General features: G+C 36.8%; 2 pseudogenes; both read right to left on the bottom strand.

Annotated features, from left to right (window-relative positions):
• Window positions 1-2405: 2405 nt before the first annotated feature.
• On the bottom strand, window positions 2406-3079 carry LOC144454071 (DNA mismatch repair protein Msh6 pseudogene; annotated as a pseudogene).
• A 220-nt stretch (window positions 3080-3299) lies between these two features.
• Window positions 3300-7871, bottom strand: LOC110192105 (DNA mismatch repair protein Msh6 pseudogene; annotated as a pseudogene).
• Window positions 7872-9013: the final 1142 nt, after the last annotated feature.

Raw genomic sequence — 9013 nt, 5'->3', positions numbered from 1 at the left:
CTGATGTAGAGATGCTGATGCAATGGATAAAAATGCTGCTACTTCTGATGATTATAATAGTAACAACAACAATAATAATAATTAGCTTTATATAACACTTGAAGACTTGTGAAAAGCTTTACATACATTATCTCATTGGATAATAGAAGTGTTGAGAGTGAATATGGCTATAATGCTATCCCCATAAAAGTACTGTGGTTGTGGTTGTGCGGTTTGTCCTTCGTTCCTGCAGAGGACTATGACACCAGGGAAATAATAACATGACTTGTAATTGACTTTTATTTGAGTTAGGGAGGGCTGTGCAAAGTTACCAGCCTTACTTTCTCCTCCAGAGCCATCTGGATCCAGTGGCCAGATAACAATTGAGACAACTGGAAATGGCCCAGGATGCAGTGGGAGGCCTTGGCCCTTTTAAGCTAAGGTCTTTTCAGGTTCTCACTTTGAGTGAGGTAAAGGCCATTCAATTGGCTAAAGAGGTTGTACGTGGAAGTGGGTAGCACAACAAGACAGAGTGAGAAGAGATAAAATAACATCAGCCAACTTTATTGAGAGAAGATAATCAATAAGAAGGATAGTCAGAGATTGTACTAACAGGTCTGCTGGGGACCTGGGAGGAACTGGAAATGCCAAGACCTTTAAAATCCAGAGAATTTTTAGAGGGTTCTTATCAGAATCGAGCAGGACCAGGCTCTTCTTGGAAGGGAGAAGGGCCCCCAGAATCTGGGTGTAGTGTTGATTTATGCCTATGTGGGAGAAAGGAAGGAGAGGAATACCTGGGGATTTGGTCTTTAGTGGATCTTCAAACTGTACAGGTTGGAATTTTTTTTTTCCCTGTCAATTTTGTGAGCCTTATTTTGACAGGGTGATTCAGGGGATTAGAGCCTCCCTGGGGAGTTTATTTTTCTTTTGATTAATAAGTTTTTATTGATATTTTCTGTTTCTGACATCACTATAGTATCCCATGTATCTCCATCCTTCCCCATATAACAGATAGTAAAATTTTAGTGAGGGGAAAAAACAGCAGCACTACTGATTGATATATTGAAAAAGTCAGAAAACATGTTCAATGCTTAACACTTGTAAATTTCTAACATCTGTGAAGGTGTAGGTCGGGGGAATCTTTTCATATCCCTTCATTTGATTACCACTTGATATTTATAATTTTTTAAAATTTACTTTTATATTTTTAGTGTATTATTCTTTTATTTACATTGTTGTAGTTACTGTGAATATTAATTTCATGGTTCTGCTTGCTGTACTCTGCACTAGTTCATATAGATCTTTCCAATTTTCTCTGTAGCCATCACACAAATCATTTCTTACAACACAGTAGTATTTATTAAATTCATGTACATTAGCTAATATAATCCTTACCTGATGTGCATCTACTTTGTTTACAATTCTTAGCTATCACAAAAAGTGCTGCTATAAATATTTTGGAGTATATGGGGACTTCTTATGTATCAATGGCTTCCTTGGGGTATGATCCCAGTAATGAAGTCTCTGGTTCAAAGGGTATGGAAATTTTAGTCACTTTATTTCTGTAATTCCAAATTGCTTTCCAAAATGGTTGTATTATTTCATAGTTCCATCAACAATATATTAGTCTGCCTATCTTTCTATAACTCCTCATAACATGGAGTGTTACTATTTTTTAGTAATTTTTGCCAATTTGAAGAGGGCAAAGTGAAAAGTCAGGGTTGCTTTGATTGGCATTTCTCTTATTATTAGTGATCTGGAACTTTTTGTGTGCTTGTGAACATTTGCAGTTATTTTGAGAATTGGTTGCTCATATCATTTGCACGTTTATCTATTGGGGACTGGCAATCATGATTACTACTATTATTTAAATGTCTTGAATACCAAACCATTTTCAGAGATATTTGATGCAAAGATTTTTCCCCATTCCACTGATTTCATTATGTATTAGATATATTAATGCCTTTGCAGAAGCTTTCCATCTTCCAGCAATTGATACTATCTATTTTATCTTTTATAATTGCACCTTATCTCTATTTGATTAAAATAGATGTCTTATTCATAGCTGTGAGAGGTATATGATCTGTTTCTCTTCTATTTTTCATAGAATTTTTAATATTACTTATATATCCATTTAGAATGTGTAGTGATGTGTGGGACAAAATGTTAGTCTAATCTTAATTTCTGCCAGATTGCTTTCTAGTTTCCCCAACAGTTTTATTTTAATCAAATAGTGTTTACCTACATAAAATGTTTACTTCTTTATCAAACACCAGGTTATTGAGTTCTACTATTTCTGAATTTCCTTTGTCTAGCCTGTTCCATTGATCTCTCTATCCTTTTTTTCCCCATTTTTTAAAAATATAATTTATTAGATAGTAATATTGTCTGAATTTTGCCACCTTTCTCAGAAATTGCTGAATTGATCAAAGAAAAAAAAATAATAGGTGAACAGTCTGGACATCTGTAGCTGAATTTTCAAGAGTCAGGCAAACTTCCCAAATAATCTCTATGTTTGGGTCATCTTCTCAAATTCACTTGCTTTCCTATGGATTTCTAAGTAATCTTTCCAGGAAGATAAGCAACCTTTGCCACATTGTATCCATAGCTTTTAGGACAGGTAAGACAATTATGATTGCCTGACTTGAATCCTCACATTCATTTTCTACCATACATGCCATGTATCCTAGGCACACAGCAACATTTTGGGAACAACCTTCTAGTAATGAATGGTAATGTGTAGAAAATAAAATACAACACTTTGTGGTCTTGGCAAGTTCTTTAACAACTGCATTTGCTATAGTTGTGCCATCAAAAGTTGCAGTGCTTCTACTTAGTTCATCCAAGAGCAACAGCAAATCTTCTGGTGCATGCTATAGTATGCTGACAGTATCATTCACTTCAATAACAAAAAAAAAAAGGTACTGTCACCTGACATTCTATCTGAAGCATCAAATCTAGTGAATTCAATCAAGTGGTATAAAGCTATAATCTTTAGCAGGAATATAACAATCCGAGCTACTATAACCAGAAGACCAACCTGTTTCATGAGGATGGCTTTGCCCCCCCCCCAACATTTGGTACAATGCAAAATAAGCATTCCAGTTACTGTCTTCTGAATCTTCTTCCTTATAGCCTTTCATGTGTTTAGGAATAAAGTCATCACCAAGTAAATAAATAAATAAATAAATGAATAAATGAATGAATGAATGAACGAATAAATAAATGAATGAATGAATGAATAAATGAATAAATAAATAAGTAAGTAAATAAATAAATAAATAAGTAAATAAATAAAAATAAACAAACATATTTGGATGTTAAAATGTTTTAAGCTTTAAGAAGGGTTGAGTATCACCACCTCAACTATAGTAAGACAAACATAATAGAATACCAAACGTGGCCACACACTGCACAGCATTCTGCCAGGTCCTGTAATTTTTTTTTTATAAAAATTAAAGAAGATCCTCTTCATACCGTCCTTCTGTCATACATTTTTCTTCTCTTCAGCATTCGTCAGATCAGCAAGCTTCTTCTCAATGTCCTTGGCCAGTATTATTTACAGTCCTTCTTAGTGGATTTTAGTTCGTATTTCCTTGGAAAATCATGCAATGTGAAACTTTCTGAAATGTCCAGCTTGGAACCATTTTTGCCAAGCCCCCAGTAGACTATGAACCTGTAGCCAATCTATTTGCAGTGCTCAGATAGTCTAAGAGGCTCTATTCATTGTCCTTATTCCTAATCAGAGTTAAATCCTGTTTTGGGAGTAATTATTCCACTTTTTTTAGCTTTTTCATGGTCAAAGGCTGTATCCCATTATCTCCCTTCTGTGGTCAATTCAGGGAACTGACCTCCTGAATTTAGTGGGGTTGGAAGGGTTATGAGATCCTTGTGCCTTTGGACTCCACTCCCACATCACACATCCCTTGATGGATTTAGGTAACATGCTCAGTGCACAGCAGGAGATAGCATCATCAACATAAAAGGTGAAAATGTTTAAAATGATGAATCCCGCACCTGAGAATAGAGGGGAGTTCCAATACTGACTTCTCAGTCATTCCTCCGTAATTTGATTTGGTTTTGAAATGTGTAAACTGAATCAGTCAGGGAATTATTTGTTTCCTTAGGAGTGTTTACTGATTTAGTGTTATATAGGGTTGGCAGATAAGAACTGTTAAGGACTGAAACTTTTATTTCAATTAGCAAAGAAGGTCAAATAGTCTTCATGGAGCAGGAGACAGAAGACCTGGTTTCATGGCTCTCTAGCTATGGGAATTGAGCAAGTCATTTAAACAATCTGAGACATAATTTTCTCTTCCATAAAATGGGAATAAAGATAGAAATTACATTCCAACACCAAGATGTAGCACTTGCTATGCCTGTCTTACTTGCAGGAGTGCTAAGGCATATAGTGATTAGTTGGCACCTCCAGACAAGGGATGAGCTCAGAAAGTGGAGCATAAGCATAGGGCTCATTTGTTTTTTTGGAGGGATGGTTATAGTTTTATCGAAGGGGATCTGGCCAGGTGACTCATGAGAGCAAACACAGTCCCTTCTAAAATTCTTCTTAAGGACTGAATGAAATTCAACCTTTTTATTTACCACAGAAGGACATAAAATGGAACTAAAACTATCCTGTAAAGAAAGCCATGGGGAGGAGGGGCAAAGAAGGCCAAGCTCTCTCTGGGTGTGAGAAAAGCACCCTCTTCTCTAGCCAAGCTCTCTCTGGGTGTGAGAAAAGCACCCTCTTCTCTAGCCAGCAGAGTGACTCTCTTCCTTGCTAGGCCATTACGGCATCTGCAAACCCAGGGCTCATTTTTGATTCCTCTCCAAACATCACACTACCCACTTCTCCAAGCACAAATACTCACCCAGACTGTGTTCAACCAGAGTGACCTTTATGACAGGCAGTTATTTGACTAAATTATTAGAAAGCAAGTAATGGCCAGGCACATCAGTCAAAACAGACTGGTTGTACATGCAGACTCTATCTCTGCCTTCCACACATTTGTGAAACAGAATGGGATAGTTGGAAAAATAAAATGTTAAATGCCCATTTTTTAAAAATATGACATCTGTCTAATGTGAAAACATAGACTTTTTTTTGAGTGGGAGCTGTTTTATGGCCAAGAATAGTTTTAAAGGTAAGCCAAAAACTATGCCAGCTCTTTGCCAATGATAGAAAAGTACAATTTTTTAAAAAGTCTTTATGGAAAGAAGGTGGAAAACTGAAGACAAAAATACTGGTTAAAGATATATGAGTCAGCCTTGCTCAGAACAGAATGTTACCCAGGTTTTCAGCAATGCTTTATCTGATGCAAGAAGATGTCATCAGTAGGAACCCAAAGATTAGATGAAAGAAAAGAAGGGGAAAAAAAACCCTTAAAATAAAGTTTAAAATGCCATCTGGCCAAAGTTTCATTTTAATATGGTTAATTATTCAGTCAAAGTGGGCTTTTTTGTTGTATTGAAGAACATCAGAAAAAAGAAGGCATAACACTTTGCCTCAAAGAGCACACACTCTAGTTGGCAACAATTGCTAAACTGAGGGGTATTGCCTGTAAGTGCACAATGAGGCTATTGTTACTAAATACTGATTCTTCTTTCATGATATCTTTTGTGTCTAGTCTTTCCTTACCACCTTAACTAGGATCATCCTAGTCCATGAGGGTCTCACCTCACAAATGGAATGGGATAATAGATTATTATTTAGAGCCGGGAGTGATGTCGGAGACCATCTAGTCCCATGCCTCATTTTATAAATATATTTTGCCTTCCTTTTTGTCTCCAATGTTTTCAGTGTAGTAGGCATGTAATAAATCTTAATTAGTTGGCTGATAGGAGACTGGAACCTAAGCCAAGTGTTCAGAGTGAATACAAAAAAGGTAGATTGAAACACAGACTCCAAGCAAGACCATTTTATCAACAGTGATGTGTATAACTATTAACAAAGTGGGGCACTCTGAAAACCTCAGTAAAACCAGAAACACTAGGGAAAAATGAGGACTCTCTTTATTGACATGCAGGTACAGAGGAAGGTCTGGGTAGTTTGGGAGCATTAAAATTTGTTATATGAGGAAAAATGGGTTGGCATCCAGGTGTGGCTAATCATGCCCCCTCTGACATTTAAGAGATGTTAATTGTTTTATGAGATTCATCTTCCTCTCATAATCTTAGCTAGGAGACCAGAACCACCACATTTGTGCTCCCCTTGGGGGAGAACAAGCCTCCCCTAATTGCACAAAGACGGGCAAAGACATATCTTTTTGGGGGTGGCACCAGTTTAAACCACTTGGGGCTTTATAGATACAAGCAGGTGTCTCAGGGGCTAATGGCCTGAGTCATTGACTTTTCTTTTCAACTACATATTTAAACTAGCTTGGAACTAAGCAAGGTGAATTCAGGCAGATACTAACTCAACTGTAACACAGCATAAAATCAATTACATTATAAAATCAATACAATAGAAATCAAAAATAATATTATTTTTATCTTTTCACACAAGTGAAATGATTCACTCAGCCAAGGTCACACAAATAGTAAGAATCAGAGGTGGGATTGGAACTCAAGATTTCTAACTCCTGAGCTGTTGCTTTTTTTCACTGCAATGTGTTCCCTTTCCTGAAATTACACCCTTATTGGTCTTCTTAGTGCTCTCTATCAATGGCCTTGAGGCAGGCTATTGCAGTAGTCCTGGTGGGAGGTGATGGATGGGAGCCTGTACCAGAGTGGTGGCAGTGTCAGAGAAGAAAAGGTGGCATATTCAGGTGGTATTGAAAAGGACAAAACAAGCCTTGGCAACAGATTTTATATGAGGAGTGAAAAAAAGTGAGGAGTCTAGGATGTCAGCTAGATTGTGTGCCTGAGGGCCTGGGAGAATGGTATTGTTCTCTACAGTAATAAGTAAGATGTGTCAGTGGTGGGGGAAGATTTGGGGAAAGATATTGAGTATGGTTTTGGATATATTGAGTTTAAAATGTTTATTGTACATCCACTTCGAGAGATATGAAAGCCAGCTGGAGATGCAAGATTGGAGATCAGCAGAGAGGTTGGGGCAGGATGGGTAAAGTTAAGAATCTTGAACACTTTCACTCACAGGGAGCTCATAATTTTGAAGGGGGTCTATGTTAAACTGGGCCAATTGTTGGAATCATAGGATCAGAGATCTACACTTAGAAGCAATCTCAGAGCCATATAGTCTAACATCCTTATTTTACAGGAGAAACTGAGGGCCAGTTTGGCTAAGGAACCATTCAAGATTAAACAGGTAATGATCTTTGTAGATGGAATTGGAACCCTTCTTCCCTGACTCCAGAAGCAGCAATTTTTCCACTGTACCTTGCAGCAATTAAGTAGAAATTAATTGAAAAGTAACATGGCATAGTGGATTTAAAGCTGTCTGTGGAGTCAGCAAAGCCTGGAGTCAAGGCCAATTATCAACACATCAACACAGGACCCTGGGTGACTCATTTAAAGTCTCAGTTCCCTAGGGCAACTTTCTAAGACTATAAATTATAGAGCAGTTGCAGAACTGCATTGTTAGAGGAAGTTTCTGATCAGGATGTCTCTATGCTAAAAAAATCACAGGTCTTGTAAAAAAAATAAAGAAAAAAATCTAAAAAATGTTGAACTCTATTATTCTTCATTAATCCCAATTCTGTCACACCATTTTTTTTTCCTCTGAAGTAATATGGAATGTCCAATCTCTTTCCAACATGCCTTCCCTCTCAGTCCTTGAAGAGAGTTATATTCACTTGCCTTCCTAACCCAAGCATTCTTCTCCTCCCACCCATCAAAGCAAAACATGACTCCATGGAATTCTAACCTGACATAGTTTCAAAGTTCATCATCATTTTTATCATTCTCCTCAGAGCATCTATTATCTTGGTCATGTTTTAAGTGGAGTGGCCTGTAGATACTATTCCAGTTGTGGATGGTGAGATGTTAGGGTATTTTGATCAAGATGCCAGACATTTAGTATAGTCTATGATCCCATTACTTTTTTTTTAACCAACATCATTGTTGGCTCATATTGAACCTGTATATTAAATTTAGATACCTGGCTTTTAATATTGGCTCTGTTTGTGTGACCTATCTGTTTGTTAGGCAAGTCATTACCCTCCTATCAGCTACTTAAGTAACTGATATTTTGAAGTTAGACTATATATATATATATATATATATATATAGTGTAATTCCAAAGTATTAGTGCAGTTTCAAGATTCAAATAGCTTGGAACTGCACTGAAACTTTTGGGGTGCTCTGCATTTATATATGTTAAGTTTTGAATGAGATATAAAGCACTTGTCATAATGCCTGGCAAGTAGTAGGCATTGATAAATGCTTATTCTCCCCTCCCTCACCACTGCATTTTGTTTGAGCTCATTGTTCTAGATTATCAATGATTACTGATTTTAAAAATTAACTATTTTTTCTTAGCTTTGTGAAATCTACAAACTTCAATATAATGCGGTACTAAGTCACCTTTGAACTCATTGACAAAAATGTAGGACAAGGCAGGAACAAGCACAAAAGACTACTAGAAACACTAGACACAGCCTTTGAGGTTTACAGTGATCTAATCAACACACTTTAAGCATGGCCATTTGACCAGATATGAAGGCATCTAACTGTACAGTATTTCTCTACATTTTTTTTCAAGGATATTGTGAGACTTTGTTAAATCTCTTGCTAAAATCAACGTATATTATGTCAATATAATTTTTATATTTACAAGTCTAGTAGCTGTGTCAATATGATAAATTTGGTATGATTTGTCCTTTGTCAAAACTACACTGGTATCTAGTGATGATCATTTTGTTTTCTAAATGCTCATAAAACCATCTCTTCAATTTGTTTCAGAATTTTGGGATTGACTATCAAGATCACCAGCTGATTTCTCTAATTCTTCCTTCCTCCTTCCTTCCTTCCTCCCTTCCTTCCTTCCTCCCTTCTTTCCTTCCTCCCTCCCTTCTTTCCTCCCTCCCTTCCTTCCTCCTCCCTTCTTTCCTCCCTTCCTTCCTTCCTTCCTTCC

The sequence above is a fragment of the Phascolarctos cinereus genome, unplaced genomic scaffold, assembly GCF_003287225.1.
Source record: "Phascolarctos cinereus isolate Bilbo 61053 unplaced genomic scaffold, phaCin_HiC Scaffold_726;HRSCAF=1367, whole genome shotgun sequence".
NCBI lineage: Eukaryota > Metazoa > Chordata > Mammalia > Diprotodontia > Phascolarctidae > Phascolarctos > Phascolarctos cinereus.
This window is presented reverse-complemented; position numbering and strand designations above follow the sequence as displayed.